This window comes from Phoenix dactylifera, chromosome 1 (genome assembly GCF_009389715.1).
Source record: "Phoenix dactylifera cultivar Barhee BC4 chromosome 1, palm_55x_up_171113_PBpolish2nd_filt_p, whole genome shotgun sequence".
Classification (NCBI taxonomy): domain Eukaryota; kingdom Viridiplantae; phylum Streptophyta; class Magnoliopsida; order Arecales; family Arecaceae; genus Phoenix; species Phoenix dactylifera.
In genome coordinates this window covers 30,147,814-30,168,477 of record NC_052392.1, presented here as the reverse complement: position 1 = coordinate 30,168,477, position 20,664 = coordinate 30,147,814, and the positions used below count along the sequence as shown (strand labels likewise).

At 37.9% G+C, this 20,664-nt stretch overlaps 1 protein-coding gene across 3 annotated transcripts in view; it reads right to left on the bottom strand.

Moving 5' to 3' along the window:
* Positions 1 to 20,268, bottom strand: part of LOC103719542 — a 45,594-nt gene extending 25,326 nt beyond the window's left edge. The window contains exon 1 of one of the 3 annotated variants that reach the window (XM_008808834.3): positions 20,126 to 20,268. The gene's annotated coding sequence lies outside the window, so the exon portion shown is untranslated. The remainder of the gene's footprint in view (positions 1 to 20,125) is intronic. The other 2 variants (XM_008808833.3, XM_008808835.3) reach the window with 2 other exon arrangements.
* Positions 20,269 to 20,664: the final 396 nt, after the last annotated feature.

Genomic DNA, 20,664 nt, shown 5'->3' with positions numbered 1-20,664 from the left:
ATACTTTTCTAAATTTTGCATAAGAAATCGACTTGCTCTTGATTTTGGAAAATTTGGTATGATTTTTTTGTTATTTAGTCCACATTTAGCCTCCCCCTAAACCAAACTACCTTTGTATAAAAGTAACATCGTATTTACCCGATCTGGTTCCCAAAACATATACAATGCCCAAAATCGGTTTAGCTCGATCCAATGTGGAAGGCTGCTAGGGAAAGGAGCGGCGTTATCATCAAGGAAGTCATGGTGGAACTTGTAGACGAGGAATGCATCCCAGATACAAGCAAGAGGCAGGTGGGGTTAAAAATGAGGAGTGCGATGCCAAAGGAGGGGGCGAGGTTGTCACTCAAGGCATAGATATTAAAGATGAGGCAGTCGAGGCAGTGGGCACAAAGGGTAGCAAGAGGGTTGCGAAGGAGGGCAACAGCATCGGTGAAGGCATTGAATTGGTGGGAGGGGACCAATTGAAGGAGCAATGTTCTCATAACTCAAGGGAAGGCCAACCACAACTGATGGGAGAGAGAGGTGAATAAGGCAGTGGGAGAGGGTGAGGTGAAGGGGGCCATTAGGGCAAGGGTGATGATAAGTGAAGTGCAAATCACATCCAACAAAGAGGCGGAGGATATCAACAAGGGGGTGCATGTTTCCATGGGCTGGGTGGGGATGAAGAAGACATGAGGTGATGTGAGTATTGGAGGACATACCATTTGCACTGTTATACATCTTTTAATAAAAGACAAGTACCTAGCATATAATGATGCACATAATCTTTCCAAGGTGTATCTTTCTGTTACACCCGTCATTCACCTACCAAGAGACTGGTCCTATGGACTTGTTTCTTGGGGATACATAATTTGATTTCATACACTCAAAACATTTGTCAACACTTGATTTATTTTTCATAGATTATGTTTTGACACTTCAATACACACTCAATATTTGGTATATGCTACATATACGCACTTATGTTTCTGCCGCACTAAATCCAATTGTCAAGCCAGGGGGGGTGGCCGCGGCAGGCGAGGCCGCAGCCGGTACCCCTGTTTCGTTGCCGTGGCCTTTGCCCCCCCCCAGCCCTCCGCCACCTCTCCCTCTCCCTTTTTCACTCGCTCTCTCTTTTCTTCTCCTCCAGCTCCGATAACAAGTCTTGTTTCCATTGCCGGAACCATACCAATGAGCCATCGGTACGGCTCGAGTCGGCCGGAACTGTCCGATTCGGGACGGTTCTGCCAACCTTGCTCTAGAGCATACTTAACTAGTATGGAATATGTGTTCCTGATACACAATTATCTCTACATGGATACTTACCTTTTAGTGTTGATCTCATAATTGCCTCTTTAATTCCATTATAAAGAGCCAAAGGCCAGACCAATATGTCCTCCAAAATCAATGCACAGTTCCTCCACCAAGACTAAGGATGGCGCACCACCCCCAACTACCTTGTCTTTGACTACATCTACTCTTGGACCACCGACCATACCCTCTTCCTTGGTATCTCACATCATCAAAAACCCCACCTCCCTCTACCCCACCACCATATAGGATGCCATTCTTGACTATGAGCCCCACCCTATCTTTCCCAACAACCACCCCACTCCTTTCCCTGATGCCCCCACCCCCAACACACACACACATTGCATAGAGCTAAACCTTATTTTGGGCACCATGTCGGGGAAATATATTGTTAGTTATATGCCGGGGCAATTTGGTCTAGGAGAGGCTAAATATGGAATAAACTTAAAAAAAAATTATACCCGATTTTGCAAATGGAAAAGTAAGAGGAACTTTTATACATAATTCACCATTATTTTCATTTTCTGCATTTTCTTTTTTATAATGAAATTATAAAACTAGGGTCAAATCTAGTAAAACTAAAACTTAGAAAGCCCCAACGCATGAAAACCAAAATCGAGTTTCCAATAATGCTCTGAATTTTGGTCATCAAATTCTACAAATTTGAAAGGAAACTGAATGGTATGTTAATTCTAGCAAAGTGTTCATTCTGCATGGCTTTGTTGACTGATCTAAATATCATTGAAACAGAACAATAACATGGAATAATACTATTCCAATGTGAATGGCACTAGGATGTGTCAAGTCGCCGAAACAAGCAAAAATTAGGATGTACCTGTCATCTCAATTAGTAATGAATAGTGCAAGGCCAATAGAATCAGTACAAAGCCCAACTTGATCAAGATAGCAATTTTTTAAAGAACAAGAACAACACAAACCAGCTATCTCGATCAAGATTGACCGGTACAAGCCGATACCAAGGGCAACTCGGCCAGTACCAAGCCCATCACAATCAGGACAACAATTGTTTTAAAAGAAGGTGGAGGACCATTGGGGCTGACCTAGAGTCAATTGTGAAACATAAAACCATAGGTAATAAACCATATATAAAATCATACTACAATTAGAATTATCCAAGTCAATATTGAAAAGAAACAAGCTAAAAATATTTAGCCACAAAACTATGGAAATCCAGTGAAAATTAATGTTGATCCTAATAGATAACTTGTAATACATTTGACCAAAAATCTCTAAATAAATCAAATATTAGTTCTTGAAGTTCCCAACCACAAACCTCCTAGACTTTGCAACCATCTATCCAAATAGTTATAAATTTTGACCAAGAATTATAAGGACCAAGGGACAAAATTTATTCCTTATGCTAGAGGCAGTTCACTCTCATGGCTGATTATGCTACAAGATAACAAATGCCAATTAGATCAATATAGTAGGCAACCAGATGAACTTCAATTCAATCAATATCCAAATTGCACATAAATATATATATATATATATATATCATGGAATGCCGTACCGGCCGGTACGTACCGGTCCGGCCGTGGACCGGTACCGGAACGGATAAAAAACCGGTATTTCCCGGTTTTTTATCCGAACCGGCCGGTACCGGCCTCGTACCGGTGCGAACCGGCCGGTTCGCACCGGTACGATTTTTTTTTTTAAGAACCACAGCGCCGCGCGCTGTGGTTTTTGAAACCACCGCGTACCGGCCGGTACGGGACCGGACCGGACCGGTACCGTACCGGTCCGGCCGGCCACCGGTACGCCGACCGGTACCGGTACAGCGGACCTTGATATATATATATATTCACTAAATATCCATATTACATATCAAAACCCCAAAAAATTGAAAACAAAAGAGAAAACAAAAAAAACTAAAATTTGAATGCCAGTATGGTACTGATATGCACCACCATCCCAAGAGTCAATACAGTATGGATTGGCATGTACCATTCTCAGGGAAAGTTGTTAACATCCTCTCTATCAATATTTCAACCCTTGGCTTTATTTTTTTTCTCTTAGTCTTTTTTTTTTTAAGACGGATGGGTCATACGTGCCTAGTATGAATACATCCAATAAAGTCAGAAAACAAAATAAAGCACAACATGGTCGGAACAGCTGAAGGTTGGTCCAAAAAATCCCTCCAGAGTGCTCTGTCACAAAGGAGGCGACCAGTCCGCAGCACTGTCCGCTTCACAGTAGACATGTCTGGCCACCTAGGAAACACACTCTCTCATACTCCTCTAGATAGCAAGCAGAAGCGGGTGGGCAACACCAAACACTATCTGACTGTGGATGCAGCCGGGCACCTTCGCTGAATCCCCCTTGATAACCAAGTATAAGATTGTTCTCTTAGTCTTTAAAACTCCCAAAATGATAAATAATAAATCAGCAATAGTGGGAACTAGGAATAAAGATTGTCTTATAAAGTCATTTTTAGAGTCCCTAACAATCCACTTAGTATGGTGGGATGATGGGCAACCATGAAATATTGATATCAAATTAACATGTCATTCCCTGTTATATCCCATGTGATAATCCTTGAGTATCTCAATTCTCAAGCATAGTCCTACTTATTAAGAACCTTTGTGTGAAGCAAGGGATTATTACAATAATAAGGATGCATTACAAAGTTAAAATGTCTGAAGAAATTTTTGTTCCAATGGCACTTCTATGTGATCTTCGTAATTTATGCTTGTGAACTATCATGATGAAAGCAAAGTTTGGAAGCCAAACATCATGCATGCTTTCTCAACAATTCTATTTGATTGTCACTTCAATAAAGTAAGGCTTGACACCTGGTCGACAAAGCTGTTAGAGAATAGGTTGTTCATTTAAGGTTTAAGTCTTATTCAATTATTTTGATAAAGCAAGTTCTCACTTTTAAAGGTAACAAAGTCAAAATTTAAAAAGGTGGGTTATAGGTGCCTCTACCAAATTTAAATTCTATTTCCTGAAAATGAAATCAAAGGATCATTGCTGAAGCTTCCTTCGATTTCTTTTTTTTTTTTTGCCTTTCCTTCATGCAATGACCTAAAGTTGGTGACTTTAAGATAATGTTATAGGGTAAGTCCAACAACATATAGAAAGTATAAAAAAAATACTCTTTGATTATTAATATTGCCTACAAATGTTTCTACCATGGATTAAGATTGAAGGATTTCCAAATTAGGGTTTTGTTTGGCATAATTTTCATTTTTCTATTTTCAAAAATAAAATATAGGAATTTTGCTCCTGTTTTTTTCTAAATCTTTAAAAACATAAATATGTTTGGTATCATCAATTATTTTTAAAACATAAACATGGCGGCAGTGGAAATCATGGCAGCCGAGCCAGTGGCAATGATGGTGGAGACCATGGTGAGGGGTAATAGTGCTACAATAAAGGCAGCAATGATAGGGGCAGTGAAGGTGCATATTTGGTGGTGTTGGTTTTGTGGTGGGGGTGGTGGTAGTGTGGCAAAGATGATGGTGGTTGTAGAGGCAACGACAATAGTAGCAACAATGTGGTGGAGGTGGCAACAATGGTGGTGATGTAGCAAAAGCAGTGCAAGAGGCAATAGTGGTGGTTGATACAGCAACAACAATGGAGGTGGTAGTGTGGCGGCAACAATGACAATGGTCGTGGAGGCAACAGCAGTGATCAATAGATGTGGTGGTTGTACCAGTGGTGCTGGTAATAGTAAAAACAGCATGAATTTTTTATTTTCGAGAATATTGAAAGATTTTCTTATTTTTATTTTTCTAGAAATAATAAAAATGATTTAGAAAAATAGAAAATAGAAAAAAAACACCAAACGTGTTTTTTATCCCTGTTTTTGTGTTTTTGTTTTAAAACTAAAAAAAAGAAATAAAAGCGATGCCAAATAGGCCCTAGGTTTTTCAAAAATGGATGGCTCGAAAGGGAGGTAGAAAGAAAAATAGAAGGCAGAAGAAAGAAGATAATGGTAAGAAAAGGTGTACAAGGAGGTGAAAATATCACTCAAAGCGTCAAGTACAAATACAACTTTAGAAAGCATTAGTTCTTCATGCTCCATGAGGGGAAAAATAGGTTCAAAAATGATTGGAACATGAATTCTAGATGGTAGTTATTGTAGTTTTTGAAAGGACATGTGCAAGCAACGAGGGAGCATGTGAGCACCTGTGCAAGCGTGTTTTTAATCCCACATTGATTGTGCGATGAGGAAAACTTAGATACGTAGGTGGTACTTAAATGATATCTTTAGGCAAACCTTTATGGGAGAGGTCCCGAATAATTACAAATAAAATTAGAGCATACCCAACTATGGCCAATAAGGACAAGAGGACATTTTAGCTTGGGCACTTTTGGAATTCACCGTAGGCCGATCACAGTGTTCATAATTATATATTTGACTAGATTTGGATTCTTAGCCTGATGTCAATGCTAGGGCTTAAATGGAGAAAGTATGTGAGGATTTATGTAGGTAATATATGAGGACCCGTGCGAGCATTTGTTTAGTCCCGCATGAGTTGTGTGCTGGGTATAGGGCCAAGAAACCAAACAATACCGTTTGGTTAGCCTTTTTGGGTGTGATCTTTAGTTGATACAAATAATATTACAATGGACCCATCACATAACCCACATGGACCAAGAACATTCCAACATGGGCTCTTTTGGGACTGAACACGACCAATTGTCGTGGTGGTTATTAGATTTGACTAAATCTGGCCACTTAGCTTGGAGAGGAGACAAGACTTAAATACGAAGAGGATCCAAGGGACAGGATAAAACAATATGACCAGTACCGTACCATTCCATTCTGATGCGAAACCAACATTGCTATAGATGTCGAGATGCCGTAACTAGCTATATTGGTATGTAGCATAAGCAACCATACCAGTCTATACCGCTCCATACATGTGCATGCTAACAGTACCATACCGACCATAGCAAGAAAAGGATCTCCTAGTCCCGTGTTGAAACAAGAGCTATAGATATTGTACCCAACATACCAAGTTGTACTAGTAAGATAATGGTACAGTAACTAGCATTGGTACACAAGGCTTGCCTGGACGCATTAATTGGCCACCCACCTAAGTCCAAGCTACTTAGAACTGCCCACCCACTTCCTAACTACACTCACTATGCATGTCCTTTGTTGGTTTGTTTGTCTACTGGCTCTGTCTCCCCACTCCAAACACCAACATAGGTAGAAAAGCATGCCGCTAGCCCATGCAATTACCAGAGGGAGATCACCAGCAAGTGGCAAAGGCAATGATGGTAGTCACCAATTGTAACTGCCTATTATATGTTTTCCCTTCTTTTCTTTTTTCTTCTGCATCCTATTCTTTTCCTTCCTGCAACTCCCAGTGCCCTTTCTTTCCATCCCCTTTTTATTCTTTGCTTTTTTATCCCCTGTCTTTTTCTACTAGATCCTCCTTGTGCTGTTGCACGACTGCCCATCAAATATATTGTTTGTTATCTTATTATATTAGCAGGGGTCTTTGCCTATATTTTGCCTCTGTTTTTTTTTCCTTGGTCAATTGATACCCTTTCCTGCAAGTTCACTAATAACATTGCCTACTAGTCACCGCTTCTTAATCTTCCTTTCCTGCATACTAGCTGCCTGCTAGACTATCTGACTATAATTTTTGTTGGCCCTTTTTTTTTTTGCCAGCAGGCGATGCAGCCAGCAATTTGGAAAGCTTGGTTTTGATTATATACTTATATATTTTGGACCTTTTTGTTTTATTTTGTGTTGTTTTGTTGTATCCTATTTTGTGGCATGTGTTTTGCTAACTAGTATGGCTATGTCTTTCTGAAATCATGGCTACAATCCATGTTCATTTTGTGTTGGCCATTGGTATGTGGTACCATCCTCCATTTTGTCTTGCATGGTAATTATAACTTATAACATTATGTGTCTATATTGAGCAATGTTAATCTTACTATCAATGTGAATCATGTTATCAATTTGTTCAATCAATGTTTTGCTAGCATTTTCGAAATTTGATGATACATGGACTAGGTTAATATGAAAAAACGATTTGATGTTTCATATATGACAAGAAAAAGTTTAGTTAAAATCATATTCACTAATATAAACATATCACGTACTCTTTAGAGCCTCATGGCCTTCTTCCTCGACAAGCAGCCGCATAATCACCTACCACCTGCCCAGGCTATACAAGGGTCCATCGACTAGCCCAATCTAGTCTTTTTCACAACCTTGGCTTCATCAACAAGCTATTTGGTCACATATGGTTCTTTCTTCGGTTTATAATTTTATTTTGATTCAAGCATTTGTTTTAGCCATGTCTTATATAATTTTCTCAAGTGCCTTAATCCAATCAAATTATCAGATGTGATAAATGCACCGAAGAAACATACTTTGACAGTTTGACAGTTTGACCAAATTATCAGAGTTTGAAAATGCCTTGATAGAGTGAGGCATGTAGCTATCTTTAGTCTAAACCTTCTTATCCTTAAGTTTAGTTTAGCATATAGATTAAGGTCATCCACAAGATAATACAACCTCATTGGAAAAATAAGAAGCTTTTGTCCTTAAGACCTTTGACCCAATGATTTAGGGGTCAGGCAAGGCAGTCCATGTCAGCCAACATATGTTGTTGCATGTCAATTGGTGCCAGACATGCTGTGCCATGCCAAGGGCATGTCATAGTGCATATATGTGCTGACTAGCAACCACCATGACTACTAGTGCCCAAACCTTGAATCCTTGCTTTCACTTTTCCATTTGACACATCCCAATCTATGCTTAGAAAAATGGGTGCAAAATTGATAATGAATCACTATGTTAAAGCACTATTTTCTAATTAGGCTCATATTCGATGAAATCTTTGGAGACTAAAATATTTGACTTTTCTTACAAAAATTATGGGTTGTAGAGTGTTGGATATAATAGCATTTAAAAGTCAACATTTTACCTAACCACAAAAAACTAGAATCTGCATTAGATCTAGAAAATCAATTTTTTTACTCTCTAGGAATTTGAATCTTTAAGCATGCTTATTGAACCCAAATGGACGCATAACTTGGTATTTACATTTAATATTTTAAGTAAATGGAAATAAAAAGAACCCTATCTAAGGTATGTCAACTGAGACTCCACTGTAACTAAGGACATCATCTCCTGATCGAGCTTGATCAGATAGATGGTCGCCAGCATAGGTGAAAGACGACTTCATAGAGGCATGACAATTGTTTGGCTTGGAAGAGTTGTGCTTTGTGTTATTTTCTATAACGATAGAGAAATGAAACACACTTACTCACTATTTCATCTACTTGGCATTTTGGGTCTATGTTCTAGCCCGTTTCTCTATGTTTATTAGCCTGCCTACTAAGTCCAAGGTCCCAACAAATCTATCAAGCAACTTTCATAGTTTTGGAGAATTAAAACTGGCCTACACAGAAAACTTACCTGATTCCTATAAATATCAGGCAATGCTAGTAAGCAAGAGTGGATAGACCTTACTGATAGGAGACAAGAAGAAGAGAATAAAAAGCAAATGAGATGCTTAGATACCAATGATTATTAGGCATTGCTTGTAAGCAAAGGGAATAAAAAAGGAAAAAGCAGGTAGGTCTTACAGAACAAAAAGAAGATAGGAAGCTTTTCATTTTCATCGTACTATAAATGATTGTTCCATACATGGTTCGCCGTACTGGCCCGAATCGGGTGGTACAGGGCATACCATGCGTACCGGTTCGGTACCGATACTCGGTGTAAGTAGCGTATCGACACTCGGTATACCAAGAAGACGGTATAACACAATGCTAGTGTGGCGCCAATACAGAGTCCGGTACCAAGACAGTAAACCTTGATTCCACGCTGTTAGATTTTAAGATTTGCTTTTTAATTTTTAACGCCTAGTCACCTAGGAAGCATGGACACTTGAAATCACGTCATATCTCTATCGAATATGTATCGAACACCAATACTTGAAGGATACTTCAGATACATGTCTAATTCTTAAAAATCTTATTTTTCAAAATTAAAAAAGATCTCCAAATACCTCCTAGATAGACTCAAGAAGTCAAGATACTTCTAGGGTAAATCCAGGGACAAGGGAAGCATTTAGTCTTTTTTTTTTCCTTTTTTACGAACACTAAAATTTTTAAAGGTAGATAGTCAATTTTGGAGGTCGTGATGTCAATATTAATATACGAATTGTGAATAGTGGTCCATGGATTTGAATAATAGCCAGATGATGAACTTGTGGAATTGATGTTAATTTATGAAGTATGAACTACTGTTATTTTGATGGCTTACCATGCTTTGTGAATGTTATATATAAATAAAAAATATCCATTATCGTATGTTGATCAAAGTCTACTGTGCCGGCACCAAGCACTGTACCGGTTGTCCGGCAGCACAAGTCGATACGGGCCATGTCGAGCCCGTACTGAGAGAAAAAACTAGCCAGAGAAGGAGAAGAGAAGGAGAGAGCGATCGGAGGAGGGAGGACCAACTGCGGACACCTGCAGAGAGCCGCGGGGGGACGGTGGAGGCCACAGGACGGCCGCTCCTCCCTCCGCTCACTCTCTTTCTCTTCTTCTCCAGCTCTGGCTGGAAACCGTTTTCAAAGCCAAAACCGTACCGGTAAGCCAACAGTACGGCTCAAAACGGACGGAACTGTTTGGTTTGGGACGGTTTCACATTCCTTGATGTTGATCATATCATATTTTACATTTTCAAGATTTGTCGTATTAACATATTTATATCATGTCATATTCGTATTATGTATATGTGATGACGCTTCCTAATTAATCAGTTTAAAGTTTAAGACATTTAAAAGTAATCCTTCTAAAAAACTATAGTTTCCTTTTGTAAGTAACTTCACCATGGTATGCAAAACCGGGCCAAACCGCCTGTTTCACCCCATACCGGAACTGAGATAGTTTGGCCATATTTTCTAAGAAATCCTACAGAACTACCCTGAACCACCCTGAACTAGGCAGTTCGTAGCAGAACTGGTTGGAACCGCTTGGTTCGCACCAGTTGGAACCGGTTCACGCATCCCCCCTCCTTTATTTCATCTTGTACCAAACGGGTAGCCGACCAGTATCGGTCCCGATACCTGTTCGGCTAACCTTGAACTTTACCATGTATTTTATAAATTTACATTTCATTTTGGTTCTTAGTAGAAGTAAATTCCAAACTTCGGTGTTATTTTAAAACCTAGAACACTACTATTTAAAACCTATAATTTGTTAAAAAGATCCCAATGTTTAGTCCTTTCTAAATGTTCTTCAAGTTTTAAACTAATTATTTTTTTTTCCAAAACTTAGTGTTTACTCTGCAATTTTCAACCCCACAATTGGCTACATTTTCGTATAAGGATTCTTGTGTATTAATTTTTGGGGATTTTTAGACCCTATAATTTGAAATGATTTTTTCATTTAGATTTTAAAAAACTCAAAATTTTATTCTTATTTCATATTGTTCTCAATCTATCTCTATTTAAGTGGTTTTTCTTATTGCAACCTTTCTAATGGCATATATGAATTTTCATATAATCTCTACCTAAAACCTATTTGAGAGATATATGAACCGGTAACTAGGTGGTATATGAGTGACCTCACTAGAACTATAAAAAGATTATAAGTGCATCTCTAGCTAGTTGGCATTAGTTGGCCTCAAAGATATAAGTAAACTCATCTACGTAAGCAACAAGGATGCAAATGGTTTTATTAGATTTATAATAGAGGATATATATGACCTCCCGGGTATTTTTAAGAAAATGCAAAAACTATGCAAAATATCAGAGCTTTTGTTACATAGATATTAGTCATTTTACAATGTCTTCTTCCTCATGATTTTGATTTCAATATTTTGGTATTATTGAATTGTTTCAACAACCATCACCTCAACTTTTGAACGAATATTTTATGTGAATTATTTGAACCATTTTCAGAACTTATAAACTTTGAATCTTTTATCATATATTATTAATGGCTTTGATTTTGGAATTTCAATATAGAATTATTTCACGGAACCTTCGGTAGAACTTTCCAGTGGTCATTCAATTTTTAAAGGTCATTTGTTTTTAATGAAACTTGAATTCTTTTGGCAGAAGTCCTGTGTAGCTTACTTAATGTATTGAAGTTGATTAATGGATCTAGTGATTGTAGAAATGAACCACACTAGCTATCTTTTGTGGATTATATCCTAGAGGCATCGTATTATGTATAAAAGGCAATACTTAACTTTGTAAGCGGAGACTTTATGAGTTATAATCCATCTTTTGTTATGCTCTCGTTTTATGACAAAAAGTTGTGCTCTATAAAATCCTATGATTTTCAAAGAAAGGATTAATGTTCTGCCACGTTCATAAACATGTTTGATTAATTACAGTAGTCAGCTTGAGCAACATCTAACTTCAAGTCTCAAGGTGTGATGCATTCCTCAACCCATCAATTCTGGTAGACTAATTTCAAAGTTGAGGCTTGAGAAATCAACCTCAAAACATGAACATTCCCACAAATCATAGTCTCAATTCAACATAGAAACGTTTCCATAAAAATCTGAATAAACTGCAAACTAAAATCTTATAAATCTTGATCGATCACATATCTATGCCCCATTCATTTAATTTGAAGGGGCTTTTGATCAATCTTGTTGAGCATTGGATTGAGTGGTTCACGAAATGAGATGTAGCAAATTATCAAACAACCATTCAATCATGAGAAAACTTTTCTCAATCTCCATCGGTAGATATCGATGATCAATAGCTGATTGCATGTCAAAGTATCATCTATGGATAAGATGTGTATAGTTGATGAATCTTTTATGGTGTAAAGTCCAAGGTTCGCTATTTCGGTACCGAACCCCATACCGGTGCCACACTAGCATAGTATTGATATGGTACGGTACGGTACGGTATGAAATTTTTTTGGTATATCGAGTGTCGATACGCCATTCATACCAGATAGTACGGTACAGTGCACCTCGTACCGTCCGGTTCAGGCCGGTACAACGTATGTTGGTAGCATCATTAGTAACTTACAATGAGATAAGTCCTTAGGTTTAAATTTTAATTTTGAGTACTAATCCTATCTTCCAATATAAGAACATCAATAATTTTAGGCTTGTAATTACAAATCCAAGCTTTTCTTTCACTGATGTCATAGATCACTTATGGAGCCTAAATACAATGCATCTTTATATTTGTTAGATAAAGTAAATAACCTAGATTTGATAGGATCATAATAGCTTGAAAGTGTTTTGACAGAATGAGGGGTGTAACTGCCTTTCTTTTTTACTTTCTTTAATTGCGAATTTAGTCCAAAAGTTAGATTAAAATCATTAACTCGTTGAAACTAAGTTTAAATCAAATATTGATTATTGGAGTTGAAGTCTGAATGACCTATATATGTAAAGGTAACCAGCAAAGGGCCTCTATAATACACTAAGAGGAGAACAGGACACAAAAAATAGAGTAAGAGGCAATTACAAGGTGGGTTCGGATGTCAAATTTTTGATGAAGAGAATATCTCCCATTCGAGAAACCCTGAATCCATAATTTTAGAAGTTTACCTTAACCATGATATTTCAAACTTGACAAAGAAATGTATTAACATTTCTTTTCTTTCATTGTTCATCTTTCCCATCTTCTATCCATCATTTTTTGTTGACTATTTTCAAACCAAGGGGCCTGAGGTGCAGGTTGTTAGATCAGATTCAATATATCCTAAAAAATGTGAAAATAATTCAGGTACAGATCCAGAATTTCTGATCTGAAACAATTGCAGATTCAAGCCTTCTATGCGCTTGGTGATCAAAGACCTGCAGCATGTCTCTCAATAATCATTCTTTCAGGTACTGCTGCTTTAAGTCGATAACACAATCTTCAAAACAACTGCAGATCCTAGCCTGTTGTGGGTTTGGTGATCAAAGATCTGCAGCATATCCTTCAATAATCACTCTTTCAAGTACTACTGCTTTAAAATTGATACCACAATTTTCAGCGCTTCCTCATATGTCTACATTGAACATCTTGATCTTCCTTCAAGCAAGTCTGCATTCATCAACTGGAGTGGGCTTGTTTAATTGCTTGCCTCTTGAGACCCAGTGACTTGTCATTGGTTCATTACCTACTTTATTATTTTGAAGTTCTGAGTCAGCATTCAGAACAAGATCTTAACTTGTATTCTTTTACCAAATTTTAGGGCCTGTGTAAGTGAATCCTATCGGATCCTGGTAGGATTCACTGGTGAGAGTGCCAGGAAAGGGAGGGAGGGAGCTGAAGCTGGAGCACAGTCATAGGGCCTGATCACTGCAGAAGGAATGCAGGGACTGGGCCACAAAACCCCACTCTATCCCTCTCCCTTCTCTTATTCCCTACCTTCCTCTCTGCCCCCTTGCTCTCTCCCCACCTATCTTATCGGATTCAGCAAGATTTTGCCAAAAAGGCCCTTGGTGAATAAAATTACAATCCTCACACATGAGGAGTTTAATAATGTGACCTTTCGAGAGATTGGACACTGTGAGCCACATATTTTTTACTATAAATAATCATAGAGAAAAAATTAGATGGCAGATGGCAAATAATTACATGAATGTATTTAAAAGAGTGTATTTGTTTAGCATTCCCTAAAATTGCACCAGAAAAGTTTATATTGTCTTTAGTTTCATTCATAATATCAACCTATTCAAAAAAAGTCTTGAATCATTCTAAGTTCAAAAAAGTAGAAAAGATCAGATATCTTTGCTGTTCAGGGACTTCAGGCTTCATAGTTCTGCAAATTAAGGGACGTAAATTGCTGGCAGATAGGACTTGTCTGTCATCTCTCCACTACCATGCGCACCAGATCCAATTTATACCGTGATCACTGCTTTGCGTACCTATGGAGAATTTCTTGGCCAAGTTTTGTTGGGAACACAGTCAAAGAAACTATGGTCAAGTATTTTAAAAGCATAATTGCAGCCTGATGGCTATTGTGTTGGCAGAAATTTTAAGTATTCAGAATCAAATATCACTTATATAGGTTCTGTCATTCTCTGTGTTTCCTTTCCCCCCCCCCCCCCCCCTTTTTTAAGAATCATGACGAGAATTAAAAAAATAGAAGTCATTAAAGGTGGTTTCAGTGCCTCGGAAATTCTAGAACACTCATTTTCTGCAATCAATTTATTGGCATCTTTCAAGAGAAGTTGTTGAAATATTTATTTCCAGAAGATCATATATTCTTATACAAGTTTTATTCTTTTTGCAGTCATGAAATCCCATGCATAAGGAGGTGGATTGTTCCATAGAAAGTGTCTACTCAGTCAAAGTTATCCATATAGTGGTACTTTACGTTCTCATTGCATCCATATATAGCAATTGTCCTGATATATAAGCTGGTATAAAGGATTCCATGTTAAAGTTTTCTTCTGACCAGACACAGCTGATACTAGAGTTGAAGAGATCAAAAAGGAGCTGAACCAACTATATATTTGCTTAGGTAGTCTTTTAGAACATAGATTGCATACTAACTAAAAAACCGGATGTCTGCTTTCTGAATGGTACCTTTACATAGAAAACATATTAATTATATGTCCTGTCATGGTGAACCGAAATGTGCATTTGAGGAAGACAATTTCCATCATTGAGGGGTAAATTATTGTCCATACATTCCAAGTTACAGCCACACCTGTGATTCATACTTGCCCATGGAGATTTTAGTATTGAAACTGGTAGATAATCTTGCAATTAACTCATATAAAATTTCATATTGTATGCTGATATAATTTGAGTTGATCCGGTCTAGTCACCCATTCATCTATCTTTGCATGTAAGCTACATCTTAACTGAGTTGGCCTTCACTTTCAGTGTATCCTATTATGACAAGTAATACTTCAGCATTAAGATGATGCAGTCCTACCGTTTATATCTTGATAAATGAGAACAGCTTCTAAAACTCATTCTATACTTCTGGATAGCATATTAAAATCACTTAAGCTTTCCGCCAGCATGCTGGTTTCTAATTTGTTCAGGTTCAGATGGTAATTTTGTTATCTTGCATTATATCCATCTTTTTTAACAATTTTTAACATATAAATTTAGTGGGCCTAACTCTAAAAAGGAGATAGGAGGATGGAGGATGACATAACTATCATAGATTGATTTTGCAACAGGGATTAAAATAGTTTGAAACTTTGGATTGTCCATTATCCAAATAAATACCAAAACACTTGCAAGAAGCTATCTCATCAACAATTTGTAACTAGACTGTGATTAGAGGTTTCCAATCTGCCAAATAAAATCGGATATGGACATGGATAGAAACTATCCAATCTGTATCTGAATAACCAATTCTGTTTGCAATCCAATTTAGTCTTATATAGCTCTCATGATCTCCAAAGTGAAATAAGTGAAACTTATTTTACCTTCTATGTAGTGACATCTTTGATTTCATTGTTCATAAAGTCTAACTATCTGATTTATTTCTAATGTCAATATCCAATTTGTATATATATCTGTTTAAATAAATATGGACATGAATTCTAACATCCACTTAGCATCCATAGTCATATCTGTATTCGTTAAATAAAAACAGAAACATCTAGATTATACTGATATCTAATCCATATCCAATCCTTTTTCAGCCCAATTTAAATCGCAGCCATATCATGAGCTAGATTGTGAAAGAACCCATATGCAGCTCGGTTCACATGCTAGTGCCCACTCAAGTTATTTGAACATGTAGGAACCACAATCCACTTATAAGTTCATAACCATTCAATATCGCTTATACAGGTCATGGCCACTATACATGCTGCCCTAGGCAGGCAAAAAACAATATTTAAGACTAACACTAGTACTTGCATGTCATAGTCGTGCAACAATACATGAGAACCCGAACAAAGATTCACATGACGAGCACCAATGCACCATATGGGCATCGATGCAATATGTGCAACCGAGTTGTCTGCCACACTCCCAAAGCCCTCCCTAATGCTTCATCTGTACAATTCATTTCAGTAAATGGACATCAAGTTAACACACCCAAGTCATGCCTAGATCCAAGTATGAAGAAGCTAATGCAACAACACACTCATACTGAGTCCTCAACAAGGGCAGATTATGACCTTTCCACATCAAGCTATAAGACAAAACTGCAGCCACACTTTGTCAGGCAGTGCAACAGAGTGCACTATAAGCTTCACTCCAGGATGGTACATAGACAATGTGTAAAGTGCTACAAGTGGCAACATGAAAGGGAATGTTCCATTTTGCATGAGGCTTGCATGAGTGCAAACAAGCATAGAATTCTAACACGCAATGATTAATGGCACTCATGGTACTTGTTCCTTGCAAAAAATATAAATTATGACACTCAGCCACCACATTACAATTTAAATTTTCTGAAATAAATGGGTTAATTGAATTTAGAATAAACTTCAGATATCACAAAGAAATTTATCTACTATAATCCTTGAAATCCAACAATTGACTACAGCATAAAGGATTTTTCAACAAAGCTCAGCGTGGATCTTACGACCCTCACTTTAGCTTGCATGGTACCACCTCTTGCCACTTGGGCAAGAGGTTGAGGGTTTAATTCTAGTTAGAGTTGCTCTTCAGGGGTGCAGTGGGAACAAGGAAGGAAAAGGTGAGGATTAGCCCCCCTAATCTTAATTTTTTTTAAAAAAAAAAAACTGCAGCCTACATAAAGAACATCTCCAAGCTTGCATGATTATAAAGTTGACACATGGTGAGATTCTGATGTAGCCAATTACTGTTGAGGCTGCAGGAAAGACTTTTAAGTGCAGAAATAGATCCAGAACAGGTCTGATCTGGATTTTCTCTTATAAACAACAATAGCTACATTATAGAAGGATAACTGTACATGTGAAAGAGACGGGCTATAGTTGAGCCACATATAAATATTTGAAAGGGGGTGATGGAGAAGAAGCATAAGAGCTTCAAGAAGAGAAGAGAAAACCCTAAATTCATTTAAACTTGAAACATTAGTCCCACACAGAGCCTCAAATTAAACAAAAAAATAATAAGAGCTTCAGTTTTTTAAGAATCCCTTAAGTAGCTAACACGTAGGGTTACGGGGAAAGAAGGGGAAATGAGGTGATATAAATGCCAAAGTGAAAAGGGAACATCATTTATCTCCTTTCCTTCTTTCTTGGTTGGCTCTTCAAGAGGGCCACATAACTTACTTAAGCTAATTACGAGGCAATAATTCATGTTGCCACATCATAGACTACTCTAAATCTTCCAAATTTATAATTTGATCATCTCATCATCACACAAATAAAAAGTGATAAAACTGAACATACCTAAAAAAAGAAATACAAACCGAAAGCCTATGATAATAGCTCTTCAAGAATCCACATCAATCAGTCACTTCCACTGTATGTGGTCCTTGAGCTGGGCACAGTTGTTGTCACCAGGCTCCAGCCTAGATGGACTCAGAACCCCTGAATCGCTGATCTGTAGCAACTGTTTCATCATCCCTAAATGCAGACCTTAATAGTGATGCTTCTGGCTTCATTTGGTGCATTGTCAAAATATAGGAAGGTGTATGTCTTGTTGAAGGCATCAGATCCGACCTTCCTTTTGTAGAACCAAGGGAGGTTTGATTAGATGTGGGCTGTGGATATCGCAAACATTGAATGGAACCACATCAATAATTGATGATTCACAACAGATCAATTGCAATTTTTCAGCCAGGGCAACTGGTACCGATGTTCTTTCCATCCCATGTTCAAATCAGCTCTTCCACAAGTTCCGGAGATACAAGTTTCTAACATTACTTCCACCAATTATCAGCGCAAATAAGATCCCTAGCAAGTCACAGGAGTTTTGACTATGTTAGTCTTCTGCTAATCAGATCCCACGTGTTACTTCTGTGCATGTGCTACTCGATGAATGTAAAAAAGTTTTTGCCACCTTTCTCACTTCTTCAACTACTTTTGTATCTGACTTGGCCTATTCTGAATTTCCTTCAACAAACATCACCTGCTTCTGAGGACACATACTTGAGATATGTCCAATCAATCCACTTATAGCACCATGCAGTCAGATCATCCAGTCAGCCTTCGGTTGGTCCTTGTAGTATCCTAGGAATTGTTTGTGCTGGCTCCAAACTTGAATCTAGCAATAGCAGGAAAATAGTCATCCCCCCTGCTTGGTTTCTCATATATTTGTATGCAATCAGTGAACCTGGATACTCTAGAAACTTATCTTAGATCTCTAGCCTAATCATGTGAGCCATCATTCTCTTTTCTCTGCAGCTAATGGAAGTGCACGTGCAGCTACTAGTTCTAGTTGACAAATAAGAATCAGCTTCAAAGATACTTTCTCATCTCCAGACAAATAGAGGGTATAACGTCCTAATTTTTTCAAACGAATTTTTGCTATATGCTGTGGCACTGGCATCCTTCATTTTGTCTCTAATTAAGTGCATCTTCCTCCTTGCCTAGTTGATGCAAGGAGAAAAAGTCATTGCAGCTTGAAAATCAAATATAAGAAGCCCTCCATGATCATCCTGCCATGAAAATCTAGTATTCATAATTTGAAACCTCATTCAGCACCCACGAGATCGTTTTATGGTTGCTAGGGTCATACAGATTTTGAAGATGATCCGTGGGCCTAAAGAAGCACCTCATCGTGCTCTTCTCAGGAAAATGGCACCAGTTGTCATAGAAGAAAAAAATTCTATGATTCCATATCCCCTTATTAAGCATGCATCCCATGCGCAGCAAGTTTCTATCTTGAACATCTCAACTTGATTTAAAAAAATAAGTTCTTTTATTTGTTTGTGCTTTAAGAACGGCAAGTTGCTATCTTGTACCTCTCTATTTGATTCAAGAAAAATAAATTTTGTATTTGCTGCTCACAGATTCTGTACTCATCATATGACTTATTTCCATGTAAGAAATCAGCATACAACTATTCCAAAGTCCAAACAAACACATTATTTGTCTACACATCGTGGAGGCCAAGCAACATGAGTTCAATGTGACTTCAATTTCTCAGAATTGTCTACATTGAAATATGGAAAATCTGTTTATCTTTTTTGTCGAACTTCAATGAATGCAAGAATCACTTCAAATCTTATTTAAAACATTTGCCACATCAAACCATCTACATGCTTGTAGAGTCAGTTATCAAGCTCAATGTCCAGTACCATGGTTGACAGTTGTCAATGGTCTTTCTCAATGTGAAAAGCCCAGGGCTGAACCCTAGCTATGTGAAGCAGCAGAGGGCGGGACTGCCATTCAAATATCAATTAGATGGTTATACCATAGTAGACTTCACCCATATTGCAATCTTTTGCAATTTGATCGTCGACTTAACGCTCATATTTGAGGATGCAAAAATTCGATCCCCTAAAACCCAGTAAAAAGTGATGGGGCTAATTTAAAAAACTTCAGACACAGGTAACTCCGGATCAAGATTTATACGGTTTTGCCGACAATTATGAATGGGAAAAACGCAATATCTTTTACTGTAATTTTTTATTCCAACATCAAATTTAGGGGTGGAGAAACAATCCCACAAAAACCCATAAAAGGCAATGGCTATAAGTAATAGAAATTGTGGTACTACGTAACTCTGGATAGAGAATTTAGGGTATCCACATAGAAAAGATTTCAAAAAAGAAAAAAAAACAATCAACAACGATAGTTCCTAATCAACTACATGTCAAGCATAGTTAAGAAAATCTAACCAACAGATAAATTCCAAGCTCGTTGTTTCTTACGATCCGTTCCCAAATAAGCAGAAAAGGAGAAACAACTGAAGGCAAAGATGCTAAAAATCCAATACGACTGCATTCATCGAAGGAAAAAATAAATGGGAGGCCGGGATTCGAAAGCGGAGGAGGGATGGACCTTACTATTTGTTCGTCTCTTGGCTAAGGTTTTCACGGCCTTCGTCGGCGTATCCGTCGGGATGGGATCGAAGGGAAAGCGGAGAAGCGAGTGACCCGACCCACTTCGGCCGGAGCAGCGAGTGACCCGACCCGCCTGCGGCCAGACGTATAAAAAGGGGGAGCGTGTGCTTGCTGTAGCTGGGGTGGAGTTACGTTACTCCGCCAGAATATTACAAAAAGGATGTATACACGCGCACCGCACAACCCACATGAGAGCCGCGCACCCCTGAAGAGAAGTTTTCTTTTTCTTTTCCTTCTTTGTTTCTTTCTGTTTTGGACCAAACGCCTCAATAATGCCAACAAATCGGACATCCCTTTTTTTAATAATTATAGGAAAAATAACGGCATTTTTTTGGCTAAATAAATGATAATATTGAACAGCTGTTTTGCTTTAATCGGTGTTTATTGAATCAAAAAACTAGTTTGTATTGTTGCATGAAAATACTATCTCATTTTAATTAGTGAAAATGTAAAATAACAATCATTAGTTTGGTTTGA